At 40.4% G+C, this 21,834-nt stretch overlaps 1 protein-coding gene across 2 annotated transcripts in view; it reads right to left on the bottom strand.

Moving 5' to 3' along the window:
• RARB (retinoic acid receptor beta) overlaps positions 1-21,834 on the bottom strand; it is a 328,154-nt gene that overhangs the window by 166,793 nt on the left and 139,527 nt on the right. The window lies entirely within an intron of this gene.

The raw sequence follows: 21,834 nt of genomic DNA, 5'->3' as shown, positions 1-21,834 counted from the left end.
TCTAATAGAATATTTTACAAGAGAAAATCAACAAAACTGTTCTTCAGAGCAGTCACCTCCACTGGGTCTCAAACCAAATCACGGAAAAAATTTTCAATGAAACCACAAACTAGTTTTACTTCAGGCAAAAGCATTGAGATTTTTCTTAAAAGACAAACAAAATTACCTACACATGACTAAGATGTTGCAAGCCTTTCTCATTAGGACGCTAGCTGAAAAGCAGTCAAAAAAAATTTCTGCCACCTTTGATTTGTCTTGTCTTTTTTCAAGAAGTAAAACCTTTCTTGCAAAAAAGGAGGGAAAATCCCTCAAAATAGCATTTTCCCAGGCTTGTAACAAAGTAGACTTATAAAACTCTTGGGTCAAAAGCCCCCCAAACTTTATTGGAGTTTTCAACAGCCATGACCTCATCCATAAGCAAAGGCATAAGTCTGCAAAGACAGCAATTCTGCACAACACACAGGTTCCTCTTTTAATGTATGCCTAATGCCAATGCTCACTAGGGGCTGTGTTCAGAAAAAAAAAGAGGCAGCTCTACTAGCTGCTACTTTTCAACATCCATAGATATCTATGAAAAAAATTGTGTAACTGTAAAAGAAAAACAACAGGCCTCTTTCATCTTAACTTACTGTTAATTAAGCCACTCGTATAATTTATTTCTTGGTAATTTTACAAAGAACCTAAGCAACTGTGAACTTAGTTCAGAAGTAGGGAAAAAAAACCCCTTTCTTTGAAGCTTTTGCGAAAGTCTACTGCATGTGCACGGAAAAAATAACCTTGTCAGTACAAAATGCCTTAAAGGAATCTCCCATCAAAACCCCAGCGAGGATGTAGACTCCTGACTGAAAAGAAGAGATCAGTGTAGTCTCTGGAGACAGTATCAAAGGCAAGGACGCTAAGCAACAGCAGATTTAGCAGATCTCTCACTTCCATCTCTTCACTCCAGGATGCCAGCCACCTCAAGAGACTAGCTCACATCAAACAGAGAAAATGATCAGCTATAGGCTCGAAATTAAGCTTACACGGTTTCACAAAAGACCTGAGTGTTTCTGAGAGATAAATACACAGTTGAATTTTGAACAAGAAGCGTGCCAACCGCTGACAGCATCCTGCTCATCTCTATCAGCAGCTTTGATGGGATCGACAGCAGAGTTCCATACACACAACACTGAGGATGCTCCCTGGCACTGACTAACTCTTGCTTGCACAAACACCTTTGCTTTTTAATTCTCCAGGTAACTATGCAAACCAAGAGGGTTTGACATCATTTATACAAAGAATGAGGAAAACACAAATTCAAGAGACATTGCTGAGAAAGACCTGCGTGGTTGGACAGAAAGCATTACAGAGTGTGGGTCAGTGAAGAAAGAGATGTCAAAAGATCACACGAATGCTAGAATAAGGAACTGCAGTCTCTTCTGAACATGGATCATGCCATAACAGCAACTTGAGACTCATGGGGGATATTGATTCTTGATAACATTAAAGAATATCTCCAACTTCTAAAAACCAGTCTACATGCCATCACTTGGTAGACATTAAACTGAAAATCTTTACAGTTACAAATTAGTGGTTTTAAACATTTAGTCAAAATACAGCTTATTTTAAGGCAAAATCTGCTCTGACACAATGCAGAGGTGCTGTGCTCCAGCAACTGAAAATTTTTGGGGGTTTGGGAGGGATTTTTGGTGGGTTTTTTGGTGGTTTTTTTTGGTGGGGAGGGTTGTTTGTTTGTTTTTTTTGTTTTGTTTTGTTGGGGTTTTTTTTTTGGGGGGGGGTTGGTTTTTTTGTTTGTTTTTTTTTTTTTTCTGTAGGACTGGCAGCCTTGTCCTAGCTCTAGGTCACAACCAGAACTATGTATTTTCTAAGATAAAAATGCTAGATTTCCTTTTCCATGATTGCATGATGCAGACTGATTAAACATTTGTTCTCTAAAATTGGAAATGTTATTTTGCATCAGGAAATCATAGAGGTTTTGATTTGTTTTGGCTTTCATTTGCATTTTGCCTCTCTGAAAAATGGTACAGGAAGAACCAAAATATACTGTACTTGCACTGTACATAAAGATAAGGTCTATCAAAAATCTCTCCACTTATGATGGATAACCTTACACAGCAGGAACAAACACATAAATAGCAATACTCTGAAACTGCCTTCTATTCACATATTCAAATCGTTGTAACTTAGACATGTTTATGCTGTCTGGAACAGCACAGAATGAAAATGGCAGATCCCACCCCAATCTCCCTCACTGGGAGATTCTGGGTCAGCTGCTGGAGAACCGTCCTGTGTCATTGGGCAGTGCTTGACAATGCTTCCTCCCACCCAGGAGTGACAGTTATCAACTGGGGGTGAAGTAATTATCAACTGGGGGCAGGTGGGGGGCAAGAAAAGAAAATGAAAGCAAAAAGAAAATGAAAGCAAAAAGAAAAAAGAAAAGACAAAAAGAAGAAAGTCTATTCCTTCACAAGATTATAAATCTCAGAATTGTTAGCAGATCTTTACAAAGCTCCCAACTTCTCTCCTGGTGAGAAATCTCACACAAGCAGGAATGACTTCCAAACACAAGGTGAATGGCAATGTTTTTAAATATAAGTTTCTCCATGTCTCAGTTTGTCAGCTGTAACATAGAGACAATTTTCAATTCTGAAAATAAAAACATATGTATTTGAGGCTAACAAACAAGATATGCTAGGATTGATTGTCCCACAAAGGTTTCAATAAAATTAGTATTATCTCAGAGAAAGTTTTCAAGAACATGCAATAAATATCTTCAGCTGTGACACGGTGAGTTAAATCCTAATTATTCACTGTGCTCAGAAATAATTTTTATCACTCCTTTGATTCCTGGCTTTTCAAATACACCTCTTTTCTCAGTCGTTTCCTCCAGGCAAAAATACTCCCCAGGTAAAGTAAAAGCATGACATCAAATAGAAACCAAAATCGCAGGGAATGCTGGTGTACAGAGTGGTTATTGTGCTCGCTGTAATAGCCTGATGCAAGAGCTGCACAAAAGTCCTGTGATAATACAAATACAAAATCCTGGCTCAGACAAAGATACACGCCGAGGCATGAAATAAATGAATGCCTACTACTGAGTTACATCAAGGCTGAATTTTCCCCTGGAGTCTATGATTGATTAATTCCTGTAACTTTGGTACCTGAAAGACAGGAGATTTTTCTTGGTAGTAAAGAGCCTTATAAGATATACTTAAACGGATTATGTTGATACCTTTCATGATGTAACCCTAATGATAATTTAATTGAAAAAGTGCTTTAAGCCATAATAGCAAAGACGACAGGATTTCCTTTTTTCACTTTGACAATTATGGGCCAGTTCAGAACTGCTCTCAAAATAAGGGGGAGGACAAATTTCTAATCAACTTGAAAGAATGTGTCAAATTCTGCGTTAGTTTTTCCTCAAGCCAAATACAGAAATGTACTGGCATCAAAGCCCACAGATTTTTCTCGTCTCTATTCCCAGATCTTTCTTCTTCCATCATGGTAATCACCCTATGTTTATCCATGTGCAAGTGTGCTCATTAGTGTACCACTTGCTACCTGCCCCTCAGAACAAAAAGCTTCTCAGTAATTGAGGAGCTAATGGATAAGGGTACATGACTTTTACCTGTTGTTTTCTATACTTTCTTCAATCTTATATCTCTTAGTGCTTCACATACATTTTTTGAGATGCCATCAGGTTTATAAGATTGAGTGCATGATGCCACTCCTGAACGTTTGGATCAGGTTTATAAGATTGAGAGCATGATGCCACTCCTGAAGGTATGGATTATTGTCATCATGTGCATTGGTACCACAACTTCACAAACATACTGCAAGAGACAGAGTAACAACAACTTCTTGATGATTTATATGCTTCTTGTAGCCAGGCTGTAAGGTGTACATGAACCAGGGCACATGCTAGAACTGCCTCCGCAGGGACGGTCCTGTAAAATGCGGCAAGATGTGATAGGAGTTTGTCTGTAACCCCATCCTGTTTTCCAGGCTGAGGGAGGGAAGGTGCAGCCAGCTGAAAAAGCTGATTTTCTTCCAATATTTTAAGAGTGCAAGCAGGTGAGCTAGGTATTTATAGATCAGCTAATCTGGTATTGATTTCAGGCAAAATAACATAAACTCTGTTACAAATGCAATCAGTAAAGAATTAAGGGAGGGTAGCATAACTAATGAAAATCATCACAGTATTATGGAAAAGAAGTCTTACTGCATAAGCTTGGTATCATTACAAGTATGGTTGGCAATACTCTTGGGGAAATAACACACTTAAAACTACTGTCAGGCATTTGAATTAATTTTACATGACATTCCAATTAAAAATTATCAGTGGACATAATCAATAGAGAAGAAAATAGATTAAAAAGCTGGCTGATCTATCATGAAAAGTAATTGTAGATGGGAAACTATCAGCAATTACAGATACTTTTATGGCAATTTTATATGGATTTGATCTCATTCCAATGTTGCTCAAATTCTGTCAGTTAATGGGGGATAAAGTCAGCACTATTAACAACACGACCTACGAAAGTTTCTGGAAGAACAGCACTAGGTAAGGGAACATCCAAACAGGTCAGTTCCAGAGAGCATGATAGTTGATAAAGGAGGCTCAACCTCAAACAACCGGCCTCCCAGTATCATCTCATTTCTAGTTCACACATGTACAAATACAAAATACAGGTCACCCGAAAAGGACACAGGATGCACTTGAAAAGTTGTGAATTAAAGGAATTTATAATCACTGTGGCTGACCAGTTAAATGCAAAATTACCACTCAAACCAGTCACAGAGAAAAACATCTTTCACATGTGGAAACGCGTAGAAAGTTGATAGTTGTGACTGTAAATAATGCTAGTCAAGCACTGATGGCACACCAAAACTTCTGGCACCCAATTCTTCCATAAGGAAGTTGACCAGTTGAACATGACTCAGAAAAGGACAAACACAACGATCTGTGCTCTGACTACTTTTTCATATTCTGAAAACAAGAAACAAAAAAGAAAACAAACACACACAACCAATCAAACAAACAAACAAACAAAAAAGCCCAAGACCTGAGGCTATGTCTCAGTTCGTTGAGGAGAAGGATAAATTGGAAACTCCTTGCACCATCTGTAGAAACAATCCCAGATGTGCACAGCAATGAAAACTCAAGTGGATGAATTCGCAGTGAAGGAAAAGGAAATACAAAGAGATAAACTACTTCTCGCCCCTTCTCCTCTAATATTAGCCTTTTTATCCAGCCACGCTCCATGGCCCAAAACCTGAAGTACAGAAGGAATGATGAGGAGGAGGCAGCAGCACTGGGAAGCACAAAGCAATGTGCACTAAGATATGATACAGCTAACCCAGCATAAGTGCTGACGCTACAAGCAGCAGGACATTGACAGTATCCCTCTGATAAGCGGGAAAGCTTTCTTTCCGAGCTATTCAACAATCCTCTGCCTAAGGCATAAACATACTCTTCAGCCATAGAATTCCATCCCTATCTATAATGAAGACAAGAACTATGTATATGTGCGCACTGACTGGTGAGGAAGCTCTGAGCAGTTTCTACCTGCAACTTTCTTTTCCAGAAAATTTATTTGTACCATTGAGCAGTCCTTTTGATGAAAACCCTGCAATTTATTTTGCCTTCCAAAAAAGAGACATCAGCATTCCCAAGGCAGCAAGGATCCAGAGATTCAGAAAACTTATCACCTAGCCACAGCCACAGTCAGGCTTTGGGTGCCCAATGGGCTCTTCACATCTGATTAAACCATGATGACCCTGACCTTGGCCACCTTTCATTATGTTGTTCAAACCCAAGGCTGATCTCCTACTACCCTCAACCACCACAGCAGTAGTGCTTCTCCCTTCATTTCACAAGTAATCTGTGAAAAAAAATGCATAGCAAAAATAATACAAAATATTATTTAGTCATGCAACAATAAGCTAGATCCAAAGGATATCCAAAAAGATAGATATCCTTTTCAGTCTATCACCTAAACATTAAATGGGTACCATTGATTTGCTCAGATAATTGTTCAGTTGTGGTCCCTTGTAGGTGTTCTACCTCTGGTTCTGTAAGATGACAGAGGAAAGAATTATTTAAGCCCAAGAGAGTCAAGACTGTAATTACAAAGCCGTAACATGAATGGTCTGGCCCCAATTTCAGCTTTTCAAGCAGTCCTGCATTCTTAAAGACATCCTAAGATCATGAGCATTATACGATTCTTCTGTTTGTTGTATGCACCCAGAACATCTTCCCATGGAAGGAATTTAACAGCAAATACTTGCATTCTCAGGTGTTCCCATTCACTGGTGCTCCATGCATTCCTCCTGTATTTTCTTATTTTCATTGCTGCACGTCTCCTTTGTGGATATGCAGCACTCTTCCACAGATACGTAAAAACAAGTTATTTCATCTCTAACATACTGCTGATCTGCTTATCACCCATACTTCTGACAGGGAAATCATGGAGCCACAGAAATTAGCATAAAGACTTGCATATTAAGGAATGAAAGAGAAGCATTTAGGAAAACTTACACAAGAAAAAGGGACAGAAAAAGACAAGGTTAGATCTAGACATGATGTGAACAGAATGAATATGCCCATAGGGCATCAGAGGATGCAAACAGTAGGTGGTCTTTAAAGCTTTCATCTTCATTCTCAATAAACTAGAGGTGGCAGCTGGAAAATGCAGAAGGCCTTTGGATAACTACACTACCATTACCTTTGCCGTTAGTGTGTCCCACCACCATGTGGAATTCAGCTTCCACATCTACTGGCCATTTAACACTGAACAACATGTACTACCTTCCTCCTCTCTGAACTCACGGCTGCAAGACCCCATCCCTCCATGCCAGCCTCGATATTCATCTGACCTGGGCCATTGATATGACAATTTACGGATTTAGACTGGCAGCAAATACTTAATTTTTAATCTTCCTCACATTTGGTAGTGGTTTGATTCTCTGAAATGGCTCCCCGAGGATGAGAGGGGCACCCAAGAAAAGGAGGCAGCAGCCACCATGGTTGAGGATGCTGGAGCAGCACCAGAGCTCCCAGCAGTCACCAGCCTGGCCATGAGCTGAGCTTCAGCACAAAACCTCGTTCTTACTTAGCACGAGACCCTGTTTTCTAACAGTATCACATTCATTACCTTACAGAGCACCTTCTGAATGAGGATACGCTACATTTTTGAGTGATCAGTCAAACCCAAACAATCAATTACACCTTTTGTCAAAACTGTTTACGCTTTCACACTGTGCTGGAGTCATTAAGAATGAACACTGAGCAGGACTAGTTATTTATCCTCCTCCTCTTGCCCTGAAAGGGAATTAATCTTAAACTTTCTGTTTAATGATCTCAATAAAGGCTCACTGTAAATGACAGCAGGCTGCACTGACAAATATTTAAAAACAGAAGGGCCTCTAAATGACAGAGTTTAGCAACACACAACTGTTCCTCCACATGCACACCAAGGGAAGCTGCATGCACTATGGAAGGCGAGGTTAAAAATGTGCTGTGCACCACTCCAGTGCTACAGAAAACATGCTGTAATTAGCAACCTCTAGAGATTTATTCAAGCTGAGAAAGATAAAAGTGAAAGGAGTGATTCAAAAGCAATTCTTAAAACTGCTGGCCAAGCCACTTAACATTCTCTCAGCGTCTACACAGAAAATGCAATTCTTCTCTCAAAGAAAGGTAATTAATGAATCTGTCCTACCCATCCATCGCCCCTCTCAGAATGCCAGCCACCAGCATGCTCCAGCCCGCACAGCGAGGTGGGCGATGCGCTGCAGCCCAACACGGGTGCCAATCACAGACAGCACCCTCACGGCGAGGAATCATGCTTCAGCAGAGAGGGTGTGACTTATTACTAAAACATGGTCCAGGGTGGGACACATCCCTTGTCTTGGCCTCTGTGTGGTTCTCAGCAAATCCGTCCCTCTCACTGCTCTTTAGCACAGTGACCTTTCCATGTGCACCAAAACCAGCAACATGTTTTGCTAGAGCAGAATAAACCACGTTTCACACTCTGGTCAGGGTGATTTTCATCAAAATGTAAGAGAGAGATGGGGCTTCATCATTCAGAGAGGCCTCTATGCCCAGCGATCTCACTCCCCCCTGCCATATTTAGCAGACAATCTGTGATGCTTGTCTAGGTGGAGTACTTATGTTATTTCCTTCCCCTCCAGAAGAAAAAGAGAGTCTACTTTCAGAAGAATTTTTTAATCCCATTTTAAAACAGATGCAATTTTTATCATTATCTTCCCATAATTCTCATTGCTCTCCTCCATGGATCTCCTTCTACCCGAGCAAAGCTGACAGTTCCCCATAGCAGAAAGCCATGTTGACGGCTATCATCTCATTCATATGCACACTCAGAGCCCTATAAATCTGCTCAAATATCATTCCTCCCCCAGGGCAATGTTTTTTTTTCCCCAGAATATCTACATTGCTAGCTGCAGAAATTTCTTCTTCTAATTAACTTATAGGTTCCAAATATCACCAGCTGGAACTGCAGTGCACAGCCTGTGTGCTGAATGCAAGGGAAACCATCTGAAGGACGAAGAGTTTTACTATCCTTTCATTGCTTTGGTGATTTTTTTGTTTGTTTGTTTTCCCTTTCATTTAACGGCCAGCAAGTTTAAAACTACTGAACCCTTTATTGACACATGGACAACAAATAACCCATGAATTGAATGAATTGAAACTATCCACATAACTCTTCGCTGATATTTTTGTTGGCCGTGTCACATCACGTTATATTTCTGACGTGTCATGTTTATGTCTGAGTCATGGTGCAGCCTGATGGAAGAACAAAGAACAATGCAATGCAACAGGACATACTGGTAAGGTCAAAACCTCCATATGACTGTTGAGTGACTGCCCACCACTAATTTGGATTTAGTTAATTCCTTCTAAAAGACAAGAACAAAGTTCAGAGAAGGTTAAAGTGCATATGCAGAGTCTAATAATCTATTAACACAACAACCTGCTATATATGACTATGCAATAAGCTGAGGGAATTTGCCAGAAACACTTCACTTTGCAAACAATATTTACAGCAATTCTTGATTCATTACATTCTTTGTACACACAGAAAAGGGCAGTGTTACTTTAACAAGTAGGTTCCCAGGCATGAGCTGAGTAGTCCTAAGGTAAAAAAACAAACCCTAAGCAGCAGCCAAATCAGAAAAATAAGTTCATAATAATTTTTATTTTTGTGGATGAAAACTATTAACTATTGGGGCTGAATTCAGGCAGGCTGGGAAAGAAAACAAAGTAGTGTCAAACAACAGCAGGGAAACCAAGTAGTGATTTTAATCTTAAAACTTTAAAAACCTTAAAGATCAACTCATTAAATAGCCTCTGCCTTTAAACCCCTGCTTTTCAATGGGTAGTTTGTAGTTTTATTGAATCTTCTTTATTTAATGCAGACAACAAGGCTGATCTTCATTTTTATTTAAAACCAAAGCCAACAATCAGACAGACATGGTGCTGTCACTTGAGAAGAAGAGTTACTAGGCTTCACTCTTCTGCCCATGCCTGTCACAGAGACAAACGCTTATTCCTTCGGCTGCTACTGCATTAGCACGAAGCAGCCATGCTACACTGCCAGCCTTGCTATCCTCCTGGAAAGAGAACTGGGACCTCTGAGACCTGAAACCAATCTTGAGGAGGAACTTGAAAAGAGCAGGTTTGCATTCCTTACAGCAGTGAGGGAGACTAATGTTGAAGACGGCGTGATTTGTGATGATGATCTTAACCCAGCACCACTTCAAGGAATAAATTAGTTACTGTCTTTTAAGGCCATTCATACTTTGCCCAAATAAGGCTTCAAGAAAGTTACAACTGAAGTTCTTTTGGCTTGGAGTACTGCTTTTGCTGCCTAAATAAGCCCATAGAACACTTAACCACTAAAAGAGGAATGACACCAGCAAAGTGCTCCTTGTGTTCTACCAATGTGGTCGTACTTTGGGTCCGGACGAAAAACTAACGTGAATGAATGAAACAAGGTGTGGCAGTAAAAAAGTCTCTATGTTCCTGCAGTAACAGAAGGCTCAGTATGTGCTCCTGTAAAAACAGTCACGTTGTCATAGTTTATCTTACTGACATAGGTACAAGCAGGCAGAAACTGTTGGTAAAGACCTTACGGGAGTCTTACAGGGGGAAAAAAAGGGGTGACTGACAAATCACAAGAGGGTCACAATCACGTTGGCTCAGTCCAGTTATCCGTTAACACAAGAGAACAAAAAGCAAAGCAAAGGGAGACCAAATTTTGCTCTACTTACTCGAGAACCGTCCCTTGGTTTTGCTGAATTTCTGTGACAGGGAAGATTTTTTTAAAGAAACAACTTGTGTGCAGCATTTCAGCATTGAAAATATGCAATACAGTCTCAAAAGCACACTGAAGTTTGGAATCCCTTCAGGTTTCCTTGTCTTGCACCTGTAAACTTGGTGCATCCAAAAATCACCCTAGAAAACACTGGCCATGTATAAAAGCACATTTCAGAACTGCCTATTTTGTAGACAACAATCTCTTTGATCCTACTAGATTAATTATGTGGAGTAGTGCAGTCCTTGTTTACATTAGGTGGACCACTGACAACTACACTCCTCTGTTTGGCAGTCCCTGGGACTGCTGCAACCTTATGGTGAGCCACTGTAATTCAAAAGCATAAGCAAAGCCACCTGACTGCCTTGCCCCCTGAAGTAAATCTTGCCTTTGAGACAACTCCCAAGGGAAGGATTGTTTTGCTATAGGATCTTGCAGACCGAAGAAAATCAATGGGTTGATACGTGAAACGAAGGGGTTTACTTTTCGCGAGACAGAGCTTTTTAAATGTATTTATCTTAATCCGTGTGACTGAAACAGGAAGATGTATCAGGGTGACAGTAGAAAAATCCTTAAAATTGCAAATTTTGGCACCAAGTTTTCATAAACCCTTTTCCCATCTCCAAGAACTAGGCACTCGGGCAGCAGATTTACAGCTTCCTATTCAAGTCCTCCAGCCATCCATCTAAAGAATCAATTCTTGCTCCTTCCAAACAGAAACGCAACCAAAGAGAACCCAAACACACCTCTTTAAAAACACAGTCACAAAGTCAGAGCACACAGAAGATACCCCCATCATTAACATAGTTATGAAATTGGGAATCTGCATCAATCTTAAGCAACATATTTTGCCTTCGCTGATGCTATTCTGAAACAACACAAGGACTGTGAGATGATTTTCTTACTGAGTAGCACCATACTTGGAGTAATACATTACTGGTGGGACTCCCTTGATGATGTATTACACTAATGCATCATTAGGATGATGTTTCACACTGATGATATATTGCAGTGCAACATAATGAGAGCAATAGCTCACTGGGTGCATAATCCTGCCAGGAGCTGTGCGCCTGCAGCTCTCTGACTTCATTTGTAGTTCAGGGTGTCCAAGGGTTTAGATGGATTACATCTTCAGATACACACAGCTTTAAGGATGGCAAGAGACAGAAAAATGCCAGCATACAGGTGGGTGCAGTTAATTACAGGTTTCGATGGACAGTATGCTAATATCAAGACACACTTTAGCATCTCATTTTAACACCTGTGCAAAACATCCTCTTCAAACTAAGAAGTGGCTGTAAGCAGAGCTGCTGAAGCTCCTTACTCTTATGCTTGCCTGCAGTAGCCATCATAAGAGACTCCACGTGCTTATAGCCTTGATAAAAATACTTAGATTATATTTTCCATGCCAGATTTCTGTTAGAAGTAGGAAGGGTGGGAAAAGGGGGTGATTGCTTGTTTTTAGTCAATAAATTCAGTGAAAGCAGTTACGTTCATCTGTTTCTATGACCCAGTCTAAGAAAAAAATTAGGTAGTTTTGCCAATAATGAAAGATTCTGGTGACCTTTCTTCTGACCTTTTTTAACAAACAGAGCTATTTGATCTGCATGAAATTCTAAAAAGACCTTTGCAGTATGATCGGTTTCACTGACAAGAAAGCAACATTTTAAGATTTGTAAACTCTTCATCATGAAACCATATACAATGTTCAAAAGAGGGAAAACTCATACATAAACAAGGAAGGAACAAGCCAGTTTGAATAATAAAAGAACTTCTCCAGTCTCTCACAGAAACATTTACAATTGAACTACAACTTCATTATTTATTTAGTTTTTGCTTCAATACCTTTGGGGTTCTTGACTAAATCTAAATGTGCACGCACTCATACACACTCACAAATAAAACATGGATCCTGTGTGCAATTTCCATCTTTGTATATTTGTTCAATTCTGAAAAACATAAACAGTATTTTAGACAACTAACTAACGTGCTCTGTATCTTGGACTTCAGGTTCTCCAAAGAAACAGTCATCCACGATGGACAGATCAGACTTCTCTCCAGGGAACACTAGCATCTCTGGTCACAGATTTTAAATACAAGGCTTTCCTACCTTTCTCCTGACAACTATAATTGAGAAACCACAGGGTAACTCAGGAACTGGAAAAGAGTATAGACACCTTAACTAGCTAAATGATGAGCTAATATCTCTTCCTTTCTTTATTTTTTTTCCCCTCACATGTAGCTTTTCAGATTGCCTGAGCTATAGGGCTCTGCCTTGTAGATGTTGTCTCCAGTCAGTAGAGCAAACAGGTTGGGAATACAGAGGAAAGAGTTGCTCTTTCCAAGATCTGTCTCTGCACCAGAAAAAGTAAAAATGAAAACAAAACACACAAAACAAAACAGAAAGCAAACAAAGCAATACACATGCTCCTCCCCCCTCTTGCTTTTAGGGGACCACTTCTAATCAGCCCTCCTGTACATCCTGCAATAAATTACATTCTAAGAAGATGATGCCAGTTGAGTATCCCTCTGACCTAGTAGCCTGAATCCACCTGTCACCTGTCAGGGTACCGGGTGTTATCCAAGCAGGGCTGTTCCCTCCCTGTTGCCCAGGGAGTGAATAAGGTCCACATAGAAGAGAAGGGGCAAGCACAAACTCCATCTTATAGCTTTCAGCATACAGCTATGCTGTCCCCAAGACTGGGAATGGCAATGAAAACTCAGCCCTTAAACAGCCTGCAAGATAACAAACAAACAAAAAAAGACCAGAATGACTTTATGTATTTCCCCCATCAGCCGCCAATGCAAGGGCCAACCATGTCCTGGCCATAAATTCTCTGGCACTAGAGCATTATACCAAGGGAAAGGAATGTCTTTCCATCTGTGTATTTCCCCTCAGGCACTCACTTGATAATGAAACCAGTTAAGGTCTTTGGGTTCACAATGTTATTATTGTCGGATAATATTTTGTTTTCAGCCGAGCCTGAAGAACTCCTAAGTAGTGCAGTACAGACACCATACACCTGTTAAGTCCCAGTGTTTCTTCTCTAAGTGGACAAATCTGTTTTAGCCATCTCCCGAGATTTCCCCTCACAGTTAATTACAAAACGACGACTGTACTCATTTCCTGATCTTAAAGGGAATCTATAACAAATGTCTGCCACAGGTAAGCCTGTTTCCTCTGTCCCTCAGAAACACCAGCAATCCTTCTAGCAGCCCCAGTTGCCCTCCTTCACCCTTTTCCCCCAGTCGTCCCAGACCTTCTGCTTCAACTCAAACACTGCACAGAAAATAATAAACTCTTACTAGGAAAGAAACTGCATGGGCTGACTGAGACTAACATTTTCTAAAATAATTTAATAATGCACCTCCTGAACACAAAAACATTGGCACAGGCATCCAATCCGAGGTCATCTGCAAGGACCTACAGTGAACATCAAGATGGACAGACCAATCTGGCTGTTCTGCAGTCAATGATGCCCATGTAGAGAGCCACCAAGCACGACATCACGATTTTATTCACTTCCTGCATGGCTGGAGAGATGAACACGTGTTTCCCAATGATTTGGGGAGCAATTTTGTTTAAAGTGATTAACAGGATCACAAAGAAATTTGCCCCTTGTTGGATCTGAAACTCGTTGGAGTCACTTTTGCCCTGTGACATCTATCCTTATATACAATTTTGATCTAAAATATTGGACTGTACAAGGTATCACTGGGCCTGGTACAGTACAAGGTATTCTGAAATCAGGCCAGGCAAGATAAGTATTCTGGAGAAAAATTAAGGGAAAAGTAGTCCATCATAAGAAAAGTGATACTTCATAGTGACTTCATTCTTCATGCTTCTCCCAGCAAGCTGATGTCTGATTGGGCACAAATCCCCAGAAACAGGTCTCCCTGACCTTAGAGACATAGGTTAGGTCAATGGTTCCCAACTTTCCGGACCGATAGCCAATTGAAAACAATCAGCATTTTTTGCAAATCATCACAAACACTTACCATCAACCTTGTTATTGGAAACTCAAAGGTGATGTGACTCAGCAGCATGGCTCTAACGCCTTCTTCATTACTCTTGCGGGATGACCAGCACTGGGCAGACATAGGTGAAGAGCACACCTTGGCTGGAGTCATGTCTGAGAATCTCAGAAACTGAATTTGTTCACTGTCTCCCACATTTTTATAAGTTGTTTAATGCTGTATTTCAGGAGCCAGTTCCCGTGTCTTTATCCAGGCATGAGCCCCATTCCAGACTGTGCTCCCCCTTTTCTTGGTTGTAAATAACCAGCCTAACCTTCCTGAAAAACCACTTTTTCATCTCTTTCACTGCAAACACAATATCTCTCTGAAGATGCTACTACTCCACTTTGAGGATAAATACAAAGCAATTCCTTCATCAAGGAAAGAGGGAGCAGAAACATTTTCTGTAATTAAATCTGTGGGATTAAGAGCAAAAAAAGCATACAAACACTACATAAATCAATTAAATAAAACCAGACACAACCAGACAAACTGCAGGGACAAGAAAGTAAAGAAAATGATTGAAGGGAGAGCTCCTGGGTAATGGGCAGATGGACTGTGACTGAAAGCTCAGGTAAGGAAAGGGACTTCGGGCACTGGGTTCCTTCTGTGATATATCTCCACTTTACCAGCCTTGAACAACAGATCTGACCCCAAAAGCACACTTTTCCTCCAAAGAGAAAAAACCTGCCAGACCCCAAAATATGCTCGGTGCATCTGATGATAAAGGAGAGGCACCGGCTCTCCAACAGCCCTTGCAGCTGTAGGAACCTCAGAAAGCAGCTTTTACAAATTTATTAACATGTTCTGAAACACTTTTTTATTAGCCCCTCAGAAAAGACAAAGTTTACCAAACAGGGCCACATATTCCTTATCACTTCATTGCTTTCTTCCTGGAACTATAACTGTGGAGTCTTCTGGATAGCCAAAGAAGTTTCATGGGCCCAGAGCTGATTAAAAATTGGATTACCAAGCAAAATCTCTGGAGAAAAAAAAATGCACATATCTCGCTCTGGTTTTTGCGTTAATGCTCTTCCTATGTACGCTTCACTAGGTTTTTAAGTTCTGGGTTGTCCATTGCATAAAATTCTCAGCACTATTAGAAACCCCTGGCACATACACAGAGCACTTCAGAAGGATAACAAAGGTTTGGCAAAAACCCCGTTTAAACTGCCTGCATCAGTGACTCTCCATGCACTTGCACTAGTGTCAGACTGCCTCAATTAGGCTTCACCTTGGCTATGGAAGGCTCCAGCTTCATCTTGGACAACAAGGTAAAAAATTCTTTGGTTATTAAAAAAAGTGAAATGGGGAATATGTCCAATACAATACCTTGGTACTTGTGGAATAAAACTGGGCATAATCTATGTTATGTGTTTTCATTCATTTTCCCAAATAATTTACAAACAACGATTCACATTTTTCACTACAAGTAAGTACAATTACCTATTTAAAAATCAAAGCTGTTGCAACATGTTTTCATCGAGTTTGTGTGGGTAATTACATATTAAAAGGCAAATATCCCTTCCAATAACACCCTGGCAGAGTTCACTTCTTCTGCAAGTAATAAAAGTGACGGAGAGCAAACCATGCTCCAAGATGTTTGGCTGCTACGCCATGAGGCAGCTGATGCCTTCCAAATGTCTGTCAGGTCATTTTGCAAAACCAACAACCGCTGATCAATAGTGAAATCCCTCTCTCTTTGGCTTCAATATATTTCTGGTTTTGTTAAACAGAAGAAACTTGCAAATTATTTGGACTCTGCTGGATGATGCAGCTAGAGAAAACATGCTGTCATTTTGACTGGTTAAGAGGTAAGATGACACAATTCAATGACGACAATCAATTGTCGACCATGCACACAGGTTTTGCGAAATAACGCTGCAGTATCCTATTGTTGGTCTTCAAAAGAGGCAGATCAGTCTCCACAGGCTCTCTTGTTTCTAGGCATCCAGGCATTTTTTTTAGAAGCCCCAAAGTCAGCTTTCCCTTTCTAGGATCCAAGTCTTTCTTCATCTTCATCACTTGGCCCAGAAGGCACATCCTTTTCTCTTACTCTTCATACATCTTCCTTTTTTTGATTCCAAGCTACATGGAAAAGAGATCATATCTGTCTTTGTTTGAAAACTCTATAGCAGTTCATATGTTGCTGTGGTACCATAAATAAAAAGCAATAAGAATGTTAGGAAAGCCTTTAGAAAAATCCATGTTATTTTTACTATTACTCATGTTGTTGCTATTTGAGAAACAATGCCAGGAAGATCTAGGACTTGAAGGGGACTTGTAACAATCTTTGCAAGAATACACTATTGAAACTATGATGGTACTGACAGCAAAGTGTTTTTTGCAAGGTGTACGGGTTCTCCTGCTGCTTTTTTGAGTGCTTTGAACAGATGTTAAATTTCAAGTGGTCTGCAGATACCAATAGGCTGATGGTTCTGCAGGAATCCGAGCAGCAGATGTGCCCTGCACTATGTTTTGCTACTCCCTTTATGAATCAACATGTCGCCCTGTGGGTTTATAGCTAGTTAATTTTGTAATGACATCACTATTTCTATACTTCTAATGATTCTTGCAGGATTTAATTTCTCAAATAACAGAACTCTTGATCCTAGAATTGCTATGTGAAAGGCATATATAATAAAGAGATTTCGTTACATCATACAGTTCTATTTCCCACCACACGCCTTCGCTGATAGCTTTTAGGTAGTGCTGGTATGCATGTGAATTCTTCCAAACACTGCAGATTTACAGTGTGGCCTAGTTTTAGGGCTCTAGACCAATGTCTGTTCATCTGTCTACAGGATCGTTACTCTCAAACAAGTATCACTAAATGGCTGGAAGGAATGAGAATGAGAAGGGAATAAGGATAGAAAGAATGGGGATTTCCACTGGCTCTGCTGTAGATGCTAGGTATCACACCCCTGTCAGATGCTGTATTCACGGTGGATTAACATTACTACTTGCACGGTACCCAACTGAAATCACAGTGCCCGAAAATTGCGCTGCATTTTCCACTGATGGTGACCTGATTGTGACAGGACAGTACTCTGGTTTTTGGCTTGGATGCTTTCAGTCTTAAAAGGAAGCAAAGTTATTTTCTCCCTCAAATACAGTTGCAGAGGTTGTTAGAGCCCAGAGATTTTTGGGCAGAACCTCTGGTAACAGCTGCGGGCTACACAAAGCAGCCACAGGACACCACCTTTCTTCCCTGGAGTATTCAGTACTGGTAAAAAGTGTCTTTCTTCTTATTTTTAAATGCAGGGAGGAAAAACTGATGCTGTGACAGCTGTATTCAAGGGACTTTTCACATTTCCTTCATAGAAACTAATTTTTAGGTATTTGAAATTGACTGGAAAAAACATCACAGGTTGGAAAGGGTTCTAGTTAGGTATTTATGTTATGAAGCCCTGAAACACACCTGAAAACTTTTAGCTTTGAGAAATGAGAACTGCAAAAGCATACATTGCCCCCCACCATATTATCTCAGAAATTATATTCCCCACATTACTGCAAATATAAAAATACATCTTTAGAAAAAGCCAACTTTTAGAAAGTGTCTTAGGTCTTAAATTTACAGAATTAATGCTATCTGCTCTTACTGATCTAACTGAGGACTCAAGGCTTTAATTTCTAAGAAGTGACACACAATTTTTGCACGTATACAGGAAAAAATGATCTCCAGTTGTGACCACAGGCAGAGTGTCCACAGTCCTCGCAGGAGCTAGGTGCCCATGTTGAGGTCTGAATCCATCCCGAGAAAGGATGAGGAAATCCATCCTAAAAGGATGTGAGTACTTTCCTGAGTTTTCCACAGTACTTCCTTTTTTTTTTTTCCTGTCCATCTTTATTTCTTGCAATTCATATTTCTTTTAAAAAGTTGAGTAAGAGACAGTGCAAGTCTCAGATCTAAACATATGACACTCAGGAAAGCTAATGCTGAGGTTAAATCAAATTTGACTGGCCTTTAGCACTGAAAAATAGAAAAGATCAAGCTCCACCTGGAGGTCCACACCTATTGCTTGCACGAGTTATCTGACTTCCATCTTAACTGAAGCTATAAGCAAGTGTGTTGTGTAATGGCAGGAAGCACACCAAGCCCACAAACATCTCTGAGTACTCTGAAAGCAGAAGCACATTCCCCAGAGACATGGCACACCACAAGCCCTCCAGATCACCCTCTCCTGCTGTGCTCTGGGCTCCCAAGAAATGCTGAACCAAACTCTTCCATTGCCTGAACTCAGCATTTCTCCCTCAAAAGCTCCCAGCCATGACTTCAGCTTCTCTCCCAAACACCTTGAACTATGGGATGAAAATCATGCTCAACCTTGCTCCTCTGGTATAACTGAAGTACTTATACCCATAAAGCTTATTTATGTAGGCACCTAAACATCCTTGGGAGCTTTCCTGAGGAGCAAGGATCACCATAAAACTGCAGGGCTAAGCCAAGGGCACATTGCCTTCATCCAGCCTTCTTCAGCATGGAGGTCTGGCCACACAGGGAATTCCAGTGCATCTGCAGCACTTCCCCTCCTTCAAAACCTGAAATACTGGGCAAAACATGCACCCTGCTACCAAAACAGTTCCCTCAGCTGGGACCATGAAAAAACAGACACACACATGGGTCAGATGCTGGGCATGTTGCTCACTGCACTCAGAGTACTCAGATACAGTACTCTGTACTCAGAGTACTCCTGCTGATCTGAGCTCAGCAGGAGCTCAGCAGCCCAACCCTGATGAGACCCACTATATATAGGGTATGACTACTTTCTAAAAATGCATTATCTAGACAAAACAGTTGAGTATCTTAGGGATGCAGGTTCTGGTTTTCCGAATATTTCTGATATTTACTCTGACATTTCCTCTGAGTGCGCGTAGTGTTTTGAAAGGAAAAGAGTTTTCTGTTGCTTAAGGCCAGTCCTTCCTGTTTGTTAGTTTATCCCAAATCTAACTTTTCACATGAATAAAACTGTTACTTTAAGTCTGATTTCAAACATGTGGTAAAGGCAAATCTAACAATTTTATGAGACATAGTTACTTTTGTAGAGGGTGAGTTTGCCCCAGGGAATTTTCCCTGACTAGATTTATCACAAGTTTTTTGAACCAGATAATTTTGTTTGATAGCACATCTGGCAGCATCATAAAATCTTGACGTCCCAAGTTATTACACAGGAATTACTTTTGTAAATCATTTATGAATATTAGTGATGTAGGCCTATTCTGGGTAGTAAGAAAGGAAGCGGAGCGCTGAAGGACAAAGGAAGGGAAAAAGGATTCCCTGCCCTTTCGGGGCTCATCAGATAGGGTGGGTATTTACTATTTTAAATGGGAAATATGCTGTCATTGATATAGCTGAAAAGTCCACATAACACAGCTTGTTCCCCATATTCCTTAAATAGGTAAAAGGGGAAGATATTCTAGTTGAGTAAAACCATGAATCAATTTCTCGAAAATCTGGCCCTGTCCAAATCTTAAATAAGGCTTCCCGATTAAACACTGCATATTGCCAAAAGTGTAGTAAACACAAACTAATAACTCAGTAGACTAAAGGAGGAAAGATGTACCAAGGGTCATACTGGGGCAAAATAAAAAGCACATTTTAGCTAAAACAAAATAAATATAAATTTATAAAATCCCCCAAACTCCATGGTGACACACCTTTTAAACACAGCAACATGACTGAATGGAAACTCTCCACTTTAAGAACATGATTAGCTGCTAAACATATACCTTCAGACAGAAAGCTGGCAAAATGAAAGCTTATGTTTATTTTTAATATCATGAACTATCACACAATTAACTATTTCAGAAGATTGCCCCAATCGATTTGGATTGAAAACGTATCAGTCACTGAAATAACTTTGGGTGCCATTACCTTGCCAAACCCAAAGCCTGGTATTACATTCCTTTCGAAGAACATACTGTGTGCTTCATATGCCATAGGTGAATCAACACCAAACACATCATCACCAACTGGGTGGAGGGGCAACAGAGTGGTCACCCAGTATGACCTGGCAATAGGAGACTAGAATAAGCCCTTCACTCTTCATTCCTGACATCCCCAGTATTGGGAGCTACTGGGTGTTATTTTTGTGTAGTCAGAACAGAGAAAAAGGTTATTTGCAATACTCTGCAGAAACTTGTTTCTAAGCTTAGGTAAGAAGGCATTTTGCTGGGGAATTTCCTTGCTTTGGGGCCCATGAGGAGGGAAGGAGCAATTCTCTGACAGCTCCTATTTGACTTCCAAACACCAGGCTCCTTCAGACTACAGCAAGTTTACAAGGGATACACAGAGCCATTATGAAGCACGTGCCAGTATTACACCATGTGCTTCCCCTGCCAGAGCAGACAATTTCTAAATTTGGCTTCCTCCCAGGAAGCAAATTCCTGTCCCTACACACCCAGAACAGATTTCTCACAGATGAGCACTCTGTCCGCTAAAATCCAAAGCAAGCTGCATCCACAGGGTGCCGAGGACCCACCCCGGCAGGGTAGAGCTACAGCAGGAGTCACCAGTTGTGCCAACTAGAGAGGCACTCCTGTTTTTTTAGAAAGTGATGACACTGAAAAAAGAAGCTCTAACATGAAAAAGTAAGTATACATTTTTGATAGTTTCAGATCACCTAGAATTAGAAAACGACACTGTAACATAGTTTAAATAACCAAAGGATGGATGCTTTCAAGCCGCAAAAACAGCCCCACCAAGAAAAAACCCACAACATGAACAAAAGGAGGAACTGGAAAGAAATGGTGACTTCCAAGGTCTTGAATGATACCTACAGGGTATCATCTGGACATTGCTCCTCAGACTGGCCAGCATGAGGCTACACTGGCTGTAGCTAAGAAATCTGATATTCATGTTCTGTTTATCCCCCCTCTCTGAATGCAAACACATGTTCTGTCTTTTCAATAAATATGGACAACACAGGCACTGAATAGGTACATTGAAAGTCATCTGTTAATTGCAGATATGTGTAAATGACCACACAGTAAGCTTTCCCAGGGAGACAGGGCTGGAAAAAATGGAAGACAGCTACAGGAAGATTAGAAGGTATAAGAAAACTCAACAACATAATCAAGTAAGGCTGATTCATATATTTTTTTCCTAATTCAATATAATTACCGTAATATTATTTTAGACAATTCCAGAGTGCCAAAGAGTGATGAAGGTTTCTTTTTTGTTAGTCCATTACAGACAGCGCTTCCCTCAGTAACTATGCTGATGGAAGAAAATCCATCATGTACTAACCATACTCCAATCTCCAACAGAAACATTCCCCATTTTGTGAAGTAAAGTGAGATGTGGGAGTCCTTGACCTTCTAAGTAATTAAGGGAAACAGAGACATTCTTGTTTTTATTAGAGACACACTAAAGTATTTGAAAATAATTTGAATAGCTGGAGAATTAGTGTATTTGCCTGTTCATGAGTAGTGCAGATAGTTTAGAGTTCTCTTGGGGGCAACACATTGTAATGAA

This window comes from Corapipo altera, unplaced genomic scaffold (assembly GCF_003945725.1).
Source record: "Corapipo altera isolate COAL_440 unplaced genomic scaffold, ASM394572v1 44, whole genome shotgun sequence".
NCBI classification, from domain to species: domain Eukaryota; kingdom Metazoa; phylum Chordata; class Aves; order Passeriformes; family Pipridae; genus Corapipo; species Corapipo altera.
The sequence above is the reverse complement of the archived record's forward strand: the minus strand, read 5'-3'. Positions and strand labels throughout refer to the sequence as shown.